The sequence below is a fragment of the Periplaneta americana genome, chromosome 15 (genome assembly GCF_040183065.1).
Source record: "Periplaneta americana isolate PAMFEO1 chromosome 15, P.americana_PAMFEO1_priV1, whole genome shotgun sequence".
Classification (NCBI taxonomy): domain Eukaryota; kingdom Metazoa; phylum Arthropoda; class Insecta; order Blattodea; family Blattidae; genus Periplaneta; species Periplaneta americana.
In genome coordinates, this window is record NC_091131.1 from 157285940 (window position 1) to 157301492 (window position 15553).

Here is a 15553-nt window from a genome sequence, read left to right on the forward strand (position 1 = left end):
TGAATAAGCGTACTCTGATAAAAATATTAAGCGAAAGTAAATTGTCTGTCCTCGGTAGTGTAGTGGTCAGTATCCCCGCCTATCACGCGGGAGACCGGGGTTCGATTCCCCGGCGGGAAGTAATGTTCTTTTAATTTCATAAAATGACAGCATAATGATCAAGCGTACTCAGAAAAAGATATTAACCGAAAGTAATTCATCAGTCCTCGGTAGTATAGTGGTCAGTATCCCCGTCTGTCACGTGGGAGACCGGGGTTCGATTCCCCGCCGGGGAGCTAATGTTCTTTTAATTTCATAAAATGACAGCATAATGAATAAGCGTATTCAGATAAAGATATTAAGCGTCAGTAATTCATCAGTCCTCGGTAGTATAGTGGTCAGTATCCCCGCCTGTCACGCGGGAGACCGGGGTTCGATTCCCCGGCGGGAAGTAATGTTCTTTTAATTTCATAAAATGACAGCATAATGAGTAAGCGTACTCAGATAAAGATATTAAGCGAAAGCAATTCATCAGTCCTCGCTAGTATAGTGGTCAGTATCACCGCCTGTTACGGGGGAGACCGGGGTTCGATTCCCCGCCGGGGATGTAATGTTCTTTTAATTTCATAACATGACAGCATAATGAATAAGCGTACTCTGATAAAGATATTAAGCGTCAGTAATTCATCAGTCCTCGTTAGTATAGTGGTCAGTATTCCCGCCTGTCACGCGGGAGAACGGGGTGCGATTCCCCGCCGCGGAGGTAATGTTCTTTTAATTTCATAAAATGATAGCATAATGAATAAGCGTACTCAGATAAAGATATTAAGTGAAAGTAATTCATCAGTCCTCGGTAGTATAGTGGTCAGTATCCCCGCCTGTTACGCGGGAGACCGGGGTTCGATTCCACGCCGGGGAGGTAATGTTCTTTTAATTTCATAAAATGACAGCATAATGAATAAGAGTACTCAGGTAAAGTTATTATGCGAAAGGAATTCATCAGTACTCGGTAGTATAGTGGTTAGTGTCTCTGCCTGTCACGCGGGAGACCGGGGTTCGATTCCCCGCCGGGGAGATAATGTTCTTTTAATTTCATAAAATGACAGCATAATGAATAAGCGTAATGAGATAAAGATATTAAGCGAAAGTAATTCATCAGTCCTCGGTAGTATAGTGGTCAGTATCCCCGCCTGTCACGCGGGAGACCGGTTTTCGATTCCCCGCAGGGGAGGTAATGTTCTTTTAATTTCATAAAATGACAGCATAATGAATAAGAGTACTCAGATAAAGATATTAAGCGAAAGTAATTCATCAGTCCTCGGTAGTATAGTGGTCAGTATCCCCGCCTGTCACGCGGGAGAACGGGGTTCGATTCCCCGCCGGGGAGGTAATGTTCTTTTAATTTCATAAAATGATAGCATAATGAATAAGCGTACTCAGATAAAGATATTAAGTGAAAGTAATTCATCAGTCCTCTGTAGTATAGTGGTCAGTATCCCCGCCTGTTACGCGGGAGACCGGGGTTCGATTCCCCGCCGGGGAGGTAATGTTCTTTTAATTTCATAAAATGACAGCATAATGAATAAGCGTACTCAGATAAAGATATTAAGCGAAAGTAATTCGTCAGTCCTCGCTAGTATAGTGGTCAGTATCACCACCTGTTACGCGAGAGACCGGGGTTCGATTCCCCGCCGGTGAGGTAATGTTCTTTTAATTTCATAAAATGACAGCATAATGAATAAGGGTACTCAGATAAAGATATTAAGCGAAAGTAATTCGTCAGTCCTCGATAGTATAGTGGTCAGTATCCCCGCCTGTCAAGCGAGAGACCGGGGTTCGATTCCCCGCCGGGGAGGTAATGTTCTTTTAATTTCATAAAATGACAGCATAATGAATAAGCGTACTCAGATAAAAATATTAAGCGAAAGTAAATTGTCAGTCTTCGGTAGTATAGTGGTCAGTATCCCCGCGTGTTACTCGCGAGACCGGGGTTCGATTCCCCGCCGGGGAGGTAATGTTCTTTTAATTTCATAAAATGATAGCATAATGAACAAGCGTACTCAGATAAAGATATTAAGCGAAAGTAATTCATCAGCCCTCGGTATTATAGTGGTCAGTATCACCGCCTGTTACGGGGGAGACCGGGGTTCGATTCCCCGGGGGGAGGTAATGTTCTTTTAATTTCATAACATGACAGCATAATGAATAAGCGTACTCAGATAAAGATATTAAGCGAAAATAATTCATCAGTCCTCGGTAGTATAGTGGTCAGTATCCCCGCCTGTCACGCGGGAGACCGGGGTTCGATTCCCCGCCGGGGAGGTAATGTTCTTTTAAATTCATAAATGACAGCATAATGAATAAGCGTACTCAGATAAAGATATTAAGCGAAAGTAATTCATCAGTCCTCGCTAGTATAGTGGTCAGTATCCCCGCCTGTCAGGCGGGAGACCGGGGTTCGATTCCCCGCCGGGGAGGTAATGTTCTTTTAATTTCATAAAATGACAGCATAATGAATAAGAATACTCAGATAAAGATATTAAGCGATCATAATTCATTAGTCCTCGGTAGTATAATGGTTAGTGTCACCCCCTGCAACGCGGGAGACCGGGGTTCGATTCCCCGCCGGGAGGGTAATGTTCTTTTAATTTCATAAAATGACAGCATAATGAATAAGCGTACTCAGATAAAAATATTAAGCGAAAGTAAATTGTCAGTCTTCGGTAGTATAGTGGTCAGTATCCCCGCGTGTTACTCGCGAGACCGGGGTTCGATTCCCCGCCGGGGAGGTAATGTTCTTTTAATTTCATAAAATGATAGCATAATGAACAAGCGTACTCAGATAAAGATATTAAGCGAAAGTAATTCATCAGTCCTCGGTAGTATAGTGGTCAGTATCACCGCCTGTTACGGGGGAGACCGGGGTTCAATTCCCCGCGGGGGAGGTAATGTACTTTTAATTTCATAACATGACAGCATAATGAATAAGCGTACTCAGATAAAGATATTAAGCGAAAGTAATTCATCAGTCCTCGTTAGTATAGTGGTCAGTATCCCCGCCTGTCACGCGGGAGACCGGGGTTCGATTCCCCGCCGGGGAGGTAATGTTCTTTTAAATTCATAAATGACAGCATAATGAATAAGCGTACTCAGATAAAGATATTAAGCGAAAGTAATTCATCAGTCCTCGTTAGTATAGTGGTCAGTCTCCCCGCCTGTCACGCGGGAGACCGGGGTTCGATTCCCCGCCGGGGAGTTAATGTTCTTTTAATTTCATAAAATGACAGCATAATGAATAAGCGTACTCAGATAAAGATATTAAGCGAAAGTAATTCATCAGTCCTCGGTAGTATAGTGGTCAGTATCCCCGCCTGTTACGCGGGAGACCGGGGTTCGATTCCCCGCCGGGGAGGTAATGTTCCTTTAATTTCATAAAATGACAGCATAATGAACAAGCGTACTCAGATAAAAATATTAAGCGAAAGTAAATTGTCAGTCCTCGGTAGTATAGTGGTCAGTATCCCCGCCTGTCACGCGGGAGACCGGGGTTCGATTCCCCGCCGGGGAGGTAATGTTCTTTTAATTTCATAAAATGACAGCATAATGAATAAGCGTACTCAGATAAAGGTATTAAGCGAAATTTATTCGTCAGTCCTCGGTAGTATAGTGGTCAGTATCCCCGCCTGTCAAGCGAGAGACCGGGGTTCGGTTCCCCGCCGTGGATGTAATGTACTTTTAATTTCATAAAATGACAGCATAATGAATAAGCGTACTCAGATAAAGATATTAAGCGAAATTAATTCATCAGTCCTAGTTAATATAGTGGTCAGTATCCCCGCCTGTCACGCGGGAGACCGGGGTTCGATTCCCCGCCGGGGAGGTAATGTTCTTTTAATTTCATAAAATGACAGCATAATGAACAAGCGTACTCAGATGAAGATATTAAGCGTCAGTAATTCGTTAGTCCTCGGTAGTATAGTGGTCAGTATCCCCGCCTGTCACGCGGGAGACCGGGGTTCGATTCCCCGCCTGGGAGGTAATGTTCTTTTAATTTCATAAAATGACAGCATAATGAACAAGCGTACTCAGATAAAGATATTAAGCGAAAGTAATTCATCAGTCCTCGCTAGTATAGTGGTCAGTATCACCACCTGTTACGCGAGAGACCGGGGTTAAATTCCCCGCCGGGGAGGTAATGTTCTTTTAATTTCATAAAATGACAGCATAATGAATAAGCGTACTCTAATAAAAATATTAAGCGAAAGTAAATTGTCAGTCCTCGGTAGTATAGTGGTCAGTATCCCCGCCTGTCACGCGGGAGACCGGGGTTCGATTCCCCGCCGGGGAGGTAATGTTCTTTTAATTTCATAAAATGACAGCATAATGAATAAGCGTACTCAGATAAAGATATTAAGCGAAAGTAATTCATCAGTCCTCGCTAGTATAGTGGTCAGTGTCCCCGCCTGTCACGCGGGAGACCGGGGTTCGATTCCCCGCCGGGGAGGTAATGTTCTTTTAATTTCATAAAATGACAGCATAATGAATAAGAATACTCAGATAAAGATATTAAGCGAACATAATTCATCAGTCCTCGGTAGTATAATGGTTAGTGTCACCCCCTGCAACGCGGGAGACCGGGGTTCGATTCCCAGCCGGGAGGGTAATGTTCTTTTAATTTCATAAAATGACAGCATAATGAATAAGCGTACTCAGATAAAAATATTAAGCGAAAGTAAATTGTCAGTCTTCGGTTGTATAGTGGTCACTATCCCCGCGTGTTACTCGCGAGACCGGGGTTCGATTCCCCGCCGGGGAGGTAATGTTCTTTTAATTTCATAAAATGACAGCATAATGAACAAGCGTACTCAGATAAAAATATTAAGCGAAAGTAAATTGTCAGTCCTCGGTAGTATAGTGGTCAGTATCCCCGCCTGTCACGCGGGAGACCGGGGTTCGATTCCCCGCCGGGGAGGTAATGTTCTTTTAATTTCATAAAATGACAGCATAATGAATAAGAGTACTCAGGTAAAGTTATTATGCGAAAGGAATTCATCAGTACTCTGTAGTATAGTGGTTAGTGTCTCTGCGTGTCACGCGAGAGACCGGGGTTCGATTCCCCGCCGGGGAGATAATGTTCTTTTAATTTCATAAAATGACAGCATAATGATCAAGCGTACTCAGATAAAGATATTAACCGAAAGTAATTCATCAGTCCTCGGTAGTATAGTGGTCAGTATCCCCGTCTGTCACGTGGGAGACCGGGGTTCGATTCCCCGCCGGGGAGCTAATGTTCTTTTAATTTCATAAAATGACAGCATAATGAATAAGCGTATTCAGATAAAGATATTAAGCGTCAGTAATTCATCAGTCCTCGGTAGTATAGTGGTCAGTATCCCCGCCTGTCACGCGGGAGACCGGGGTTCGATTCCCCTCCGGGGAGGTAATGTTCTTTTAATTTCATAAAATGACAGCATAATGAATAAGCGTACTCTGATAAAAATATTAAGCGAAAGTAAATTGTCTGTCCTCGGTAGTGTAGTGGTCAGTATCCCCGCCTATCACGCGGGAGACCGGGGTTCGATTCCCCGGCGGGAAGTAATGTTCTTTTAATTTCATAAAATGACAGCATAATGAGTAAGCGTACTCAGATAAAGATATTAAGCGAAAGCAATTCATCAGTCCTCGCTAGTATAGTGGTCAGTATCACCGCCTGTTACGGGGGAGACCGGGGTTCGATTCCCCGCCGGGGATGTAATGTTCTTTTAATTTCATAACATGACAGCATAATGAATAAGCGTACTCTGATAAAGATATTAAGCATCAGTAATTCATCAGTCCTCGTTAGTATAGTGGTCAGTATTCCCGCCTGTCACGCGGGAGAACGGGGTTCGATTCCCCGCCGGGGAGGTAATGTTCTTTTGATTTCATAAAATGATAGCATAATGAATAAGCGTACTCAGATAAAGATATTAAGTGAAAGTAATTCATCAGTCCTCGGTAGTATAGTGGTCAGTATCCCCGCCTGTTACGCGGGAGACCGGGGTTCGATTCCACGCCGGGGAGGTAATGTTCTTTTAATTTCATAAAATGACAGCATAATGAATAAGAGTACTCAGGTAAAGTTATTATGCGAAAGGAATTCATCAGTACTCGGTAGTATAGTGGTTAGTGTCTCTGCCTGTCACGCGGGAGACCGGGGTTCGATTCCCCGCCGGGGAGATAATGTTCTTTTAATTTCATAAAATGACAGCATAATGAATAAGCGTAATGAGATAAAGATATTAAGCGAAAGTAATTCATCAGTCCTCGGTAGTATAGTGGTCAGTATCCCCGCCTGTCACGCGGGAGACCGGTTTTCGATTCCCCGCAGGGGAGATAATGTTCTTTTAATTTCATAAAATGACAGCATAATGAATAAGAGTACTCAGATAAAGATATTAAGCGAAAGTAATTCATCAGTCCTCGGTAGTATAGTGGTCAGTATCCCCGCCTGTCACGCGGGAGAACGGGGTTCGATTCCCCGCCGGGGAGGTAATGTTCTTTTAATTTCATAAAATGGTAGCATAATGAATAAGCGTACTCAGATAAAGATATTAAGTGAAAGTAATTCATCAGTCCTCTGTAGTATAGTGGTCAGTACCCCCGCCTGTCACGCGGGAGACCGGGGTTCGATTCCCCGCCGGGGACGTAATGTTCTTTTAATTTCATAAAATGATAGCATAATGAATAAGCGTACTCAGATAAAGATATTAAGCGAAAGTAATTCATCAGTCCTCGTTAGTATAGTGTTCAGTATCCCCGCCCGTTACGCGGAAGACCGGGGTTCGATTCCCCGCCGGGGAGGTAATGTTTTTTAATTTCATAAAATGACAGCATAATGAATAAGCGTACTCAGATAAAGATATTAAGCGAAAGTAATTCGTCAGTCCTCGCTAGTATAGTGGTCAGTATCACCACCTGTTACGCGAGAGACCTGGGTTAAATTCCCCGCCGGCGAGGTAATGATCTTTTAATTTCATAAAATGACAGCATAATGAATAAGAGTACTCAGATAAAGATATTAAGCGAAAGTAATTCATCAGTCCTCGCTAGTATAGTGGTCAGTATCACCACCTGTTACGCGAGAGACCTGGGTTAAATTCCCCGCCGGGGAGGTAATGTTCTTTTAATTTCATAAAATGACAGCATAATGAATAGGCGTACTCAGATAAAGATATTAAGCGAAAGTAATTCGTCAGTCCTCGATAGTATAGTGGTCAGTATCCCCGCCTGTCAAGCGAGAGACCGGGGTTCGATTCCCCGCCGGGGAGGTAATGTTCTTTTAATTTCATAAAATGACAGCATAATGAATAAGCGTACTCAGATAAAGATATTAAGCGAAAGTAATTCATCAGTCCTCGGTAGTATAGTGGTCAGTATCCCCGCCTGTTACGCGGGAGGCCGGTGTTCGATTCCCCGCCGTGGAGGTAATGTTCTTTTAATTTCATAAAATGACAGCGTAATGAACAAGCGTACTCAGATAAAAATATTAAGCGAAAGTAAATTGTCAGTCCTCGGTAGTATAGTGGTCAGTATCCCAGCCTGTTACGCGGCAGACCGGGGTTCGATTCCCCGCCGGGGAGGTAATGTTCTTTTAATTTCAAAAAATGACAGCATAATGAACAAGCGTACTCAGATAAATATATTAAGCGAAAGTAAATTGTCAGTCCTCGGTAGTATAGTGGTCAGTATCCCCGCCTGTCAAGCGAGAGACCGGGGTTCGGTTCCCCGCCGGGGATGTAATGTACTTTTAATTTCATAAAATGACAGCATAATGAATAAGCGTACTCAGATAAAGATATTAAGCGAAATTAATTCATCAGTCCTAGTTAATATAGTGGTCAGTATCCCCGCCTGTCACGCGGGAGACCGGGGTTCGATTCCCCGCCGGGGAGGTAATGTTCTTTTAATTTCATAAAATGACAGCATAATGAGTAAGCGTACTCAGATAAAGATATTAAGCGAAAGCAATTCATCAATCCTCGCTAGTATAGTGGTCAGTATCCCCGACTGTCACGCGGGAGACCGGGGTTCGATTCCCCGCCGGGGAGGTAATGTTCTTTTAATTTCATAAAATGACAGCATAATGAATAAGAATACTCAGATAAAGATATTAAGCGAACATAATTCATCAGTCCTCGGTAGTATAATGATTAGTGTCACCCCCTGCAACGCGGGAGACCGGGGTTCGATTCCCCGCCGAGAGGGTAATGTTCTTTTAATTTCATAAAATGACAGCATAATGAATAAGCGTACTCAGATAAAAATATTAAGCGAAAGTAAATTGTCAGTCTTCGGTAGTATAGTGGTCAGTATCACCGCCTGTTAAGGGGGAGACCGGGGTTCGATTCCCCGCCGGGGAGGTAATGTTCTTTTAATTTCGTAAAATGACAGCATAATGAATAAGAGTACTCAGATAAAAATATTAAGCGAAAGTAAATTGTCAGTCTTCGGTAGTATAGTGGTCAGTATCCCCGCGTGTTACTCGCGAGACCGGGGTTCGATTCCCCGCCGGGGAGGTAATGTTCTTTTAATTTCATAAAATGATAGCATAATGAACAAGCGTACTCAGATAAAGATATTAAGCGAAAGTAATTCATCAGCCCTCGGTATTATAGTGGTCAGTATCACCGCCTGTTACGGGGGAGACCGGGGTTCGATTCCCCGCGGGGGAGGTAATGTTCTTTTAATTTCATAACATGACAGCATAATGAATAAGCGTACTCAGATAAAGATATTAAGCGAAAATAATTCATCAGTCCTCGGTAGTATAGTGGTCAGTATCCCCGCCTGTCACGCGGGAGACCGGGGTTCGATTCCCCGCCGGGGAGGTAATGTTCTTTTAAATTCATAAATGACAGCATAATGAATAAGCGTACTCAGATAAAGATATTAAGCGAAAGTAATTCATCAGTCCTCGTTAGTATAGTGGTCAGTATCCCCGCCTGTCACGAGGGAGACCGGGATTCGTTTCCCCGCCGGGGAGTTAATGTTCTTTTAATTTCATAAAATGACAGCATAATGAATAAGCGTACTCAGATAAAGGTATTAAGCGAAATTTATTCGTGAGTCCTCGGTAGTATAGTGGTCAGTATCCCCGCCTGTCAAGCGAGAGACTGGGGTTCGGTTCCCCGCCGTGGATGTAATGTACTTTTAATTTCATAAAATGACAGCATAATGAATAAGCGTACTCAGATAAAGATATTAAGCGAAATTAATTCATCAGTCCTAGTTAATATAGTGGTCAGTATCCCCGCCTGTCACGCGGGAGACCGGGGTTCGATTCCCCGCCGGGGAGGTAATGTTCTTTTAATTTCATAAAATGACAGCATAATGAACAAGCGTACTCAGATAAAGATATTAAGCGTCAGTAATTCATTAGTCCTCGGTAGTATAGTGGTCAGTATCCCCGCCTGTCACGCGGGAGACCGGGGTTCGATTCCCCGCCTGGGAGGTAATGTTCTTTTAATTTCATAAAATGACAGCATAATGAACAAGAGTACTCAGATAAAGATATTAAGCGAAAGTAATTCATCAGTCCTCGCTAGTATAGTGGTCAGTATCATCACCTGTTACGCTAGAGACCGGGGTTAAATTCCCCGCCGGGGAGGTAATGTTCTTTTAATTTCATAAAATGACAGCATAATGAATAAGCGTACTCAGATAAAAATATTAAGCGAAAGTAAATTGTCAGTCCTCGGTAGTATAGTGGTCAGTATCCCCGCCTGTCACGCGGGAGACCGGGGTTCGATTCCCCGCCGGGGAGGTAATGTACTTTTAATTTTATAAAATGACAGCATAATGAATAAAAATATTCAGATAAAGATATTAAGCGAACATAATTCATCAGTCCTCGGTAGTATAATGGTTAGTGTCACCCCCTGCAACGCGGGAGACCGGGGTTCGATTCCCCGCCGGGAGGGTAATGTTCTTTTAATTTCATAAAATGACAGCATAATGAATAAGCGTACTCAGATAAAAATATTAAGCGAAAGTAAATTGTCAGTCTTCGGTAGTATAGTGGTCAGTATCCCCGCGTGTTACTCGCGAGACCGGGGTTCGATTCCCCGCCGGGGAAGTAATGTTCTTTTAATTTCATAAAGTGATAGCATAATGAACAAGCGTACTCAGATAAAGATATTAAGCGAAAGTAATTCATCAGTCCTCGGTAGTATAGTGGTCAGTATCACCGCCTGTCACGCGGGAGACCGGGGTTCGATTCCCCGCCGGGGAGGTAATGTTCTTTTAAATTCATAAATGACAGCATAATGAATAAGCGTACTCAGATAAAGATATTAAGCGAAAGTAATTCATCAGTCCTCGTTAGTATAGTGGTCAGTATCCCCGCCTGTCACGCGGGAGACCGGGGTTGGATTCCTCGCCGGGGAGTTAATGTTCTTTTAATTTCATAAAATGAAAGCATAATGAATAAGCGTACTCAGATAAAGATATTAAGCGAAAGTAATTCATCAGTCCTCGGTAGTATAGTGGTCAGTATCCCCGCCTGTTACGCGGGAGACCGGGGTTCGATTCCCCGCCGGGGAGGTAATGTTCCTTTAATTTCATAAAATGACAGCATAATGAACAAGCGTACTCAGATAAAAATATTAAGCGAAAGTAAATTGTCAGTCCTCGGTAGTATAGTGGTCAGTATCCCCGCCTGTCACGCGGGAGACCGGGGTTCGATTCCCCGCCGGGGAGGTAATGTTCTTTTAATTTCATAAAATGACAGCATAATGAATAAGCGTACTCAGATAAAGGTATTAAGCGAAATTTATTCCTCAGTCCTCGGTAGTATAGTGGTCAGTATCCCCGCCTGTCAAGCGAGAGACCGGGGTTCGGTTCCCCGCCGTGGATGTAATGTACTTTTAATTTCATAAAATGACAGCATAATGAATAAGCGTACTCAGATAAAGATATTAAGCGAAAGTAATTCATCAGTCCTTGGTAGTATAGTGGTCAGTATCCCCGCCTGTCACGCGGGAGACCGGGGTTCGATTCCCCGCCGTGGATGTAATGTACTTTTAATTTCATAAAATGAAAGCATAATGAATAAGCGTACTCAGATAAAGATATTAAGCGAAAGTAATTCATCAGTCCTCGGTAGTATAGTGGTCAGTATCCCCGCCTGTCACGCGGGAGACCGGGGTTCGATTCCCCGCCGGGGAGGTAATGTTCTTTTAATTTCATAAAATGACAGCATAATGAACAAGCGTACTCAGATAAAGATATTAAGCGTCAGTAATTCATTAGTCCTCGGTAGTATAGTGGTCAGTATCCCCGCCTGTCACGCGGGAGACCGGGGTTCGATTCCCCGCCTGGGAGGTAATGTTCTTTTAATTTCATAAAATGACAGCATAATGAACAAGCGTACTCAGATAAAGATATTAAGCGAAAGTAATTCATCAGTCCTCGCTAGTATAGTGGTCAGTATCACCACCTGTTACGCGAGAGACCGGGGTTAAATTCCCCGCCGGGGATGTAATGTTCTTTTAATTTCATAAAATGACAGCATAATGAATAAGCGTACTCAGATAAATATATTAAGCGAAAGTAAATTGTCAGTCCTCGGTAGTATAGTGGTCAGTATCCCCGCCTGTCACGCGGGAGACCGGGGTTCGATTCCCCGCCGGGGAGGTAATGTTCTTTTAATTTCATAAAATGACAGCATAATGAATAAGCGTACTCAGATAAAGATATTAAGCGAAAGTAATTCATCAGTCCTCGCTAGTATAGTGGTCAGTATCCCCGCCTGTCACGCGGGAGACCGGGGTTCGATTCCCCGCCGGGGAGGTAATGCTCTTTTAATTTCATAAAATGACAGCATAATGAATAAGAATACTCAGATAAAGATATTAAGCGAACATAATTCATCAGTCCTCGGTAGTATAATGGTTAGTGTCACCCCCTGCAACGCGGGAGACCGGGGTTCGATTCCCAGCTGGGAGGGTAATGTTCTTTTAATTTCATAAAATGACAGCATAATGAATAAGCGTACTCAGATAAAAATATTAAGCGAAAGTAAATTGTCAGTCTTCGGTTGTATAGTGGTCACTATCCCCGCGTGTTACTCGCGAGACCGGGGTTCGATTCCCCGCCTGGGAGGTAATGTTCTTTTAAATTCATAAAATGATAGCATAATGAACAAGCGTACTCAGATAAAGATATTAAGCGAAAGTAATTCATCAGTCCTCGGTAGTATAGTGGTCTGTATCACCGCCTGTTACGGGGGAGACCGGGGTTTGATTCCCCGCCGGGGAGGTAAAGTTCTTTTAATTTCATAACATGACACCATAATGAATAAGCGTACTCAGATAAAGATATTAAGCGAAAATAATTCATCAGTCCTCGGTAGTATAGTGGTCAGTATCCCCGCCTGTCACGCGGGAGACTGGGGTTCGATTCCCCGCCGGGGAGGTAATGTTCTTTTAATTTCATAAAATGACAGCATAATGAATAAGCGTACTCAAATAAAAATATTAAGCGAAAGTAAATTGTCAGTCCTCGGTTGTATAGTGGTCAGTATCACCGCCTGTTATGGGGGAGACCGGGGTTCGATTCCCCGCCGGGGAGGTAGTGTTCTTTCAATTTCATAAAATGACAGCATAATGAATAAGCGTACTCAGATAAAGATATTAAGCGAAAGTAATTCATCAGTCCTCGTTAGTATAGTGGTCAGTACCCCCGCCTGTCACGCGGGAGACCGGGGTTCGATTCCCCGCCGGGGACGTAATGTTCTTTTAATTTCATAAAATGATAGCATAATGAATAAGCGTACTCAGATAAAGATATTAAGCGAAAGTAATTCATCAGTCCTCGTTAGTATAGTGTTCAGTATCCCCGCCCGTTACGCGGAAGACCGGGGTTCGGTTCCCCGCCGGGGAGGTAATGTTCTTTTAATTTCATAAAATGACAGCATAATGAACAAGCGTACTCAGATAAAGATATTAAGCGAAAGTAATTCATCAGTTCTCGGTAGTATAGTGGTCAGTATCACCGCCTGTTACCGAGAAACCGGGGTTCGATTCCCCGCCGGGCGGGTAATGTTCTTTTAATTTCATAAAATGACAGCATAATGAATAATCGTACTCAGATAAAGATATTAAGCGTCAGTAATTCATCAGTCCTCGGTAGTATAGTAGTCAGTATCCCCGCCTGTCACGCGGGAGACCGGGGTTCGATTCCCCTCCGGGGAGGTAATGTTCTTTTAATTTCATAAAATGACAGCATAATGAATAGGCGTACTCAGATAAAGATATTAAGCGAAAGTAATTCATCAGTCCTCGGTAGTATAGTGGTCAGTATCACCGCCTGTTAAGGGGGAGACCGGGGTTCGATTCCCCGCCGGGGAGGTAATGTTCTTTTAATTTCGTAAAATGACAGCATAATGAATAAGAGTACTCAGGTAAAGATATTATGCGAAAGAAATTCATCAGTATTCGGTAGTATAGTGGTTAGTGTCTCCGCCTGTCACGCGGGAGACCGGGGTTCGATTCCCCGCCTGGGAGGTAATGTTCTTTTAATTTCATAAAATGACAGCATAATGAATAAGCGTACTCAGATAAAGGTATTAAGCGAAATTTATTCGTGAGTCCTCGGTAGTATAGTGGTCAGTATCCCCGCCTGTCAAGCGAGAGACTGGGGTTCGGTTCCCCGCCGTGGATGTAATGTACTTTTAATTTCATAAAATGACAGCATAATGAATAAGCGTACTCAGATAAAGATATTAAGCGAAATTAATTCATCTGTCCTAGTTAATATAGTGGTCAGTATCCCCGCCTGTCACGCGGGAGACCGGGGTTCGATTCCCCGCCGGGGAGGTAATGTTCTTTTAATTTCATAAAATGACAGCATAATGAACAAGCGTACTCAGATAAAGATATTAAGCGTCAGTAATTCATTAGTCCTCGGTAGTATAGTGGTCAGTATCCCCGCCTGTCACGCGGGAGACCGGGGTTCGATTCCCCGCCTGGGAGGTAATGTTCTTTTAATTTCATAAAATGACAGCATAATGAACAAGCGTACTCAGATAAAGATATTAAGCGAAAGTAATTCATCAGTCCTCGCTAGTATAGTGGTCAGTATCACCACCTGTTACGCTAGAGACCGGGGTTAAATTCCCCGCAGGGGAGGTAATGTTCTTTTAATTTCATAAAATGACAGCATAATGAATTATTAAGCGAAAGTAAATTGTCAGTCCTCGGTAGTATAGTGGTCAGTATCCCCGCCTGTCACGCGGGAGACCGGGGTTCGATTCCCCGCCGGGGAGGTAATGTTCTTTTAATTTTATAAAATGACAGCATAATGAATAAGAATATTCAGATAAAGATATTAAGCGAACATAATTCATCAGTCCTCGGTAGTATAATGGTTAGTGTCACCCCCTGCAACGCGGGAGACCGGGGTTCGATTCCCCGCCGGGAGGGTAATGTTCTTTTAATTTCATAAAATGACAGCATAATGAATAAGCGTACTCAGATAAAAATATTAAGCGAAAGTAAATTGTCAGTCTTCGGTAGTATAGTGGTCAGTATCCCCGCGTGTTACTCGCGAGACCGGGGTTCGATTCCCCGCCGGGGAGGTAATGTTCTTTTAATTTCATAAAATGATAGCATAATGAACAAGCGTACTCAGATAAAGATATTAAGCGAAAGTAATTCATCAGTCCTCGGTAGTATAGTGGTCAGTATCACCGCCTGTCACGCGGGAGACCGGGGTTCGATTACCCGCCGGGGAGGTAATGTTCTTTTAAATTCATAAATGACAGCATAATGAATAAGCGTACTCAGATAAAGATATTAAGCGAAAGTAATTCATCAGTCCTCGTTAGTATAGTGGTCAGTATCCCCGCCTGTCACGCGGGAGACCGGGGTTGGATTCCCCGCCGGGGAGTTAATGTTCTTTTAATTTCATAAAATGAAAGCATAATGAATAAGCGTACTCAGATAAAGATATTAAGCGAAAGTAATTCATCAGTCCTCGGTAGTATAGTGGTCAGTATCCCCGCCTGTTACGCGGGAGACCGGGGTTCGATTCCCCGCCGGGGAGGTAATGTTCCTTTAATTTCATAAAATGACAGCATAATGAACAAGCGTACTCAGATAAAAATATTAAGCGAAAGTAAATTGTCAGTCCTCGGTAGTATAGTGGTCAGTATCCCCGCCTGTCACGCGGGACACCGGGGTTCGATTCCCCGCCGGGGAGGTAATGTTCTTTTAATTTCATAAAATGACAGCATAATGAATAAGCGTACTCAGATAAAGGTATTAAGCGAAATTTATTCCTCAGTCCTCGGTAGTATAGTGGTCAGTATCCCCGCCTGTCAAGCGAGAGACCGGGGTTCGGTTCCCCGCCGTGGATGTAATGTACTTTTAATTTCATAAAATGACAGCATAATGAATAAGCGTACTCAGATAAAGATATTAAGCGAAAGTAATTCATCAGTCCTTGGTAGTATAGTGGTCAGTATCCCCGCCTGTCACGCGGGAGACCGGGGTTCGATTCCCCGCCGTGGATGTAATGTACTTTTAATTTC

The 15553-nt window shown here is 43.3% G+C and overlaps 1 protein-coding gene and 34 non-coding genes across 35 annotated transcripts in view; all 35 read left to right on the forward strand.

Annotated features, from left to right (window-relative positions):
• LOC138715480 (esterase E4-like) overlaps positions 1-15553 on the forward strand; it is a 193150-nt gene that overhangs the window by 42223 nt on the left and 135374 nt on the right. The window lies entirely within an intron of this gene.
• Positions 49-120, forward strand: TRNAD-AUC (transfer RNA aspartic acid (anticodon AUC)). Its single transcript has one exon. It is a non-coding gene; the product is annotated as a tRNA-Asp (tRNA).
• TRNAD-GUC (transfer RNA aspartic acid (anticodon GUC)) lies at positions 204-275 on the forward strand. The gene has a single exon. It is a non-coding gene; the product is annotated as a tRNA-Asp (tRNA).
• TRNAD-GUC (transfer RNA aspartic acid (anticodon GUC)) lies at positions 360-431 on the forward strand. The gene has a single exon. It is a non-coding gene; the product is annotated as a tRNA-Asp (tRNA).
• TRNAD-GUC (transfer RNA aspartic acid (anticodon GUC)) lies at positions 1295-1366 on the forward strand. The gene has a single exon. It is a non-coding gene; the product is annotated as a tRNA-Asp (tRNA).
• Positions 2230-2301, forward strand: TRNAD-GUC (transfer RNA aspartic acid (anticodon GUC)). Its single transcript has one exon. It is a non-coding gene; the product is annotated as a tRNA-Asp (tRNA).
• On the forward strand, positions 3009-3080 carry TRNAD-GUC (transfer RNA aspartic acid (anticodon GUC)). Its single transcript has one exon. It is a non-coding gene; the product is annotated as a tRNA-Asp (tRNA).
• TRNAN-GUU (transfer RNA asparagine (anticodon GUU)) lies at positions 3320-3391 on the forward strand. Its single transcript has one exon. It is a non-coding gene; the product is annotated as a tRNA-Asn (tRNA).
• Positions 3476-3547, forward strand: TRNAD-GUC (transfer RNA aspartic acid (anticodon GUC)). Its single transcript has one exon. It is a non-coding gene; the product is annotated as a tRNA-Asp (tRNA).
• TRNAD-GUC (transfer RNA aspartic acid (anticodon GUC)) lies at positions 3944-4015 on the forward strand. The gene has a single exon. It is a non-coding gene; the product is annotated as a tRNA-Asp (tRNA).
• Positions 4256-4327, forward strand: TRNAD-GUC (transfer RNA aspartic acid (anticodon GUC)). The gene has a single exon. It is a non-coding gene; the product is annotated as a tRNA-Asp (tRNA).
• Positions 4880-4951, forward strand: TRNAD-GUC (transfer RNA aspartic acid (anticodon GUC)). Its single transcript has one exon. It is a non-coding gene; the product is annotated as a tRNA-Asp (tRNA).
• TRNAD-GUC (transfer RNA aspartic acid (anticodon GUC)) lies at positions 5192-5263 on the forward strand. Its single transcript has one exon. It is a non-coding gene; the product is annotated as a tRNA-Asp (tRNA).
• Positions 5348-5419, forward strand: TRNAD-GUC (transfer RNA aspartic acid (anticodon GUC)). The gene has a single exon. It is a non-coding gene; the product is annotated as a tRNA-Asp (tRNA).
• TRNAD-AUC (transfer RNA aspartic acid (anticodon AUC)) lies at positions 5504-5575 on the forward strand. The gene has a single exon. It is a non-coding gene; the product is annotated as a tRNA-Asp (tRNA).
• Positions 6439-6510, forward strand: TRNAD-GUC (transfer RNA aspartic acid (anticodon GUC)). Its single transcript has one exon. It is a non-coding gene; the product is annotated as a tRNA-Asp (tRNA).
• Positions 6595-6666, forward strand: TRNAD-GUC (transfer RNA aspartic acid (anticodon GUC)). The gene has a single exon. It is a non-coding gene; the product is annotated as a tRNA-Asp (tRNA).
• On the forward strand, positions 8778-8849 carry TRNAD-GUC (transfer RNA aspartic acid (anticodon GUC)). Its single transcript has one exon. It is a non-coding gene; the product is annotated as a tRNA-Asp (tRNA).
• TRNAD-GUC (transfer RNA aspartic acid (anticodon GUC)) lies at positions 9401-9472 on the forward strand. The gene has a single exon. It is a non-coding gene; the product is annotated as a tRNA-Asp (tRNA).
• On the forward strand, positions 9713-9784 carry TRNAD-GUC (transfer RNA aspartic acid (anticodon GUC)). The gene has a single exon. It is a non-coding gene; the product is annotated as a tRNA-Asp (tRNA).
• TRNAD-GUC (transfer RNA aspartic acid (anticodon GUC)) lies at positions 10181-10252 on the forward strand. The gene has a single exon. It is a non-coding gene; the product is annotated as a tRNA-Asp (tRNA).
• On the forward strand, positions 10492-10563 carry TRNAN-GUU (transfer RNA asparagine (anticodon GUU)). The gene has a single exon. It is a non-coding gene; the product is annotated as a tRNA-Asn (tRNA).
• TRNAD-GUC (transfer RNA aspartic acid (anticodon GUC)) lies at positions 10648-10719 on the forward strand. Its single transcript has one exon. It is a non-coding gene; the product is annotated as a tRNA-Asp (tRNA).
• TRNAD-GUC (transfer RNA aspartic acid (anticodon GUC)) lies at positions 10960-11031 on the forward strand. The gene has a single exon. It is a non-coding gene; the product is annotated as a tRNA-Asp (tRNA).
• Positions 11116-11187, forward strand: TRNAD-GUC (transfer RNA aspartic acid (anticodon GUC)). The gene has a single exon. It is a non-coding gene; the product is annotated as a tRNA-Asp (tRNA).
• Positions 11272-11343, forward strand: TRNAD-GUC (transfer RNA aspartic acid (anticodon GUC)). Its single transcript has one exon. It is a non-coding gene; the product is annotated as a tRNA-Asp (tRNA).
• Positions 11584-11655, forward strand: TRNAD-GUC (transfer RNA aspartic acid (anticodon GUC)). The gene has a single exon. It is a non-coding gene; the product is annotated as a tRNA-Asp (tRNA).
• Positions 11740-11811, forward strand: TRNAD-GUC (transfer RNA aspartic acid (anticodon GUC)). The gene has a single exon. It is a non-coding gene; the product is annotated as a tRNA-Asp (tRNA).
• On the forward strand, positions 12364-12435 carry TRNAD-GUC (transfer RNA aspartic acid (anticodon GUC)). Its single transcript has one exon. It is a non-coding gene; the product is annotated as a tRNA-Asp (tRNA).
• TRNAD-GUC (transfer RNA aspartic acid (anticodon GUC)) lies at positions 12675-12748 on the forward strand. The gene has a single exon. It is a non-coding gene; the product is annotated as a tRNA-Asp (tRNA).
• TRNAD-GUC (transfer RNA aspartic acid (anticodon GUC)) lies at positions 13923-13994 on the forward strand. The gene has a single exon. It is a non-coding gene; the product is annotated as a tRNA-Asp (tRNA).
• Positions 14216-14287, forward strand: TRNAD-GUC (transfer RNA aspartic acid (anticodon GUC)). The gene has a single exon. It is a non-coding gene; the product is annotated as a tRNA-Asp (tRNA).
• Positions 14995-15066, forward strand: TRNAN-GUU (transfer RNA asparagine (anticodon GUU)). The gene has a single exon. It is a non-coding gene; the product is annotated as a tRNA-Asn (tRNA).
• TRNAD-GUC (transfer RNA aspartic acid (anticodon GUC)) lies at positions 15151-15222 on the forward strand. The gene has a single exon. It is a non-coding gene; the product is annotated as a tRNA-Asp (tRNA).
• On the forward strand, positions 15463-15534 carry TRNAD-GUC (transfer RNA aspartic acid (anticodon GUC)). Its single transcript has one exon. It is a non-coding gene; the product is annotated as a tRNA-Asp (tRNA).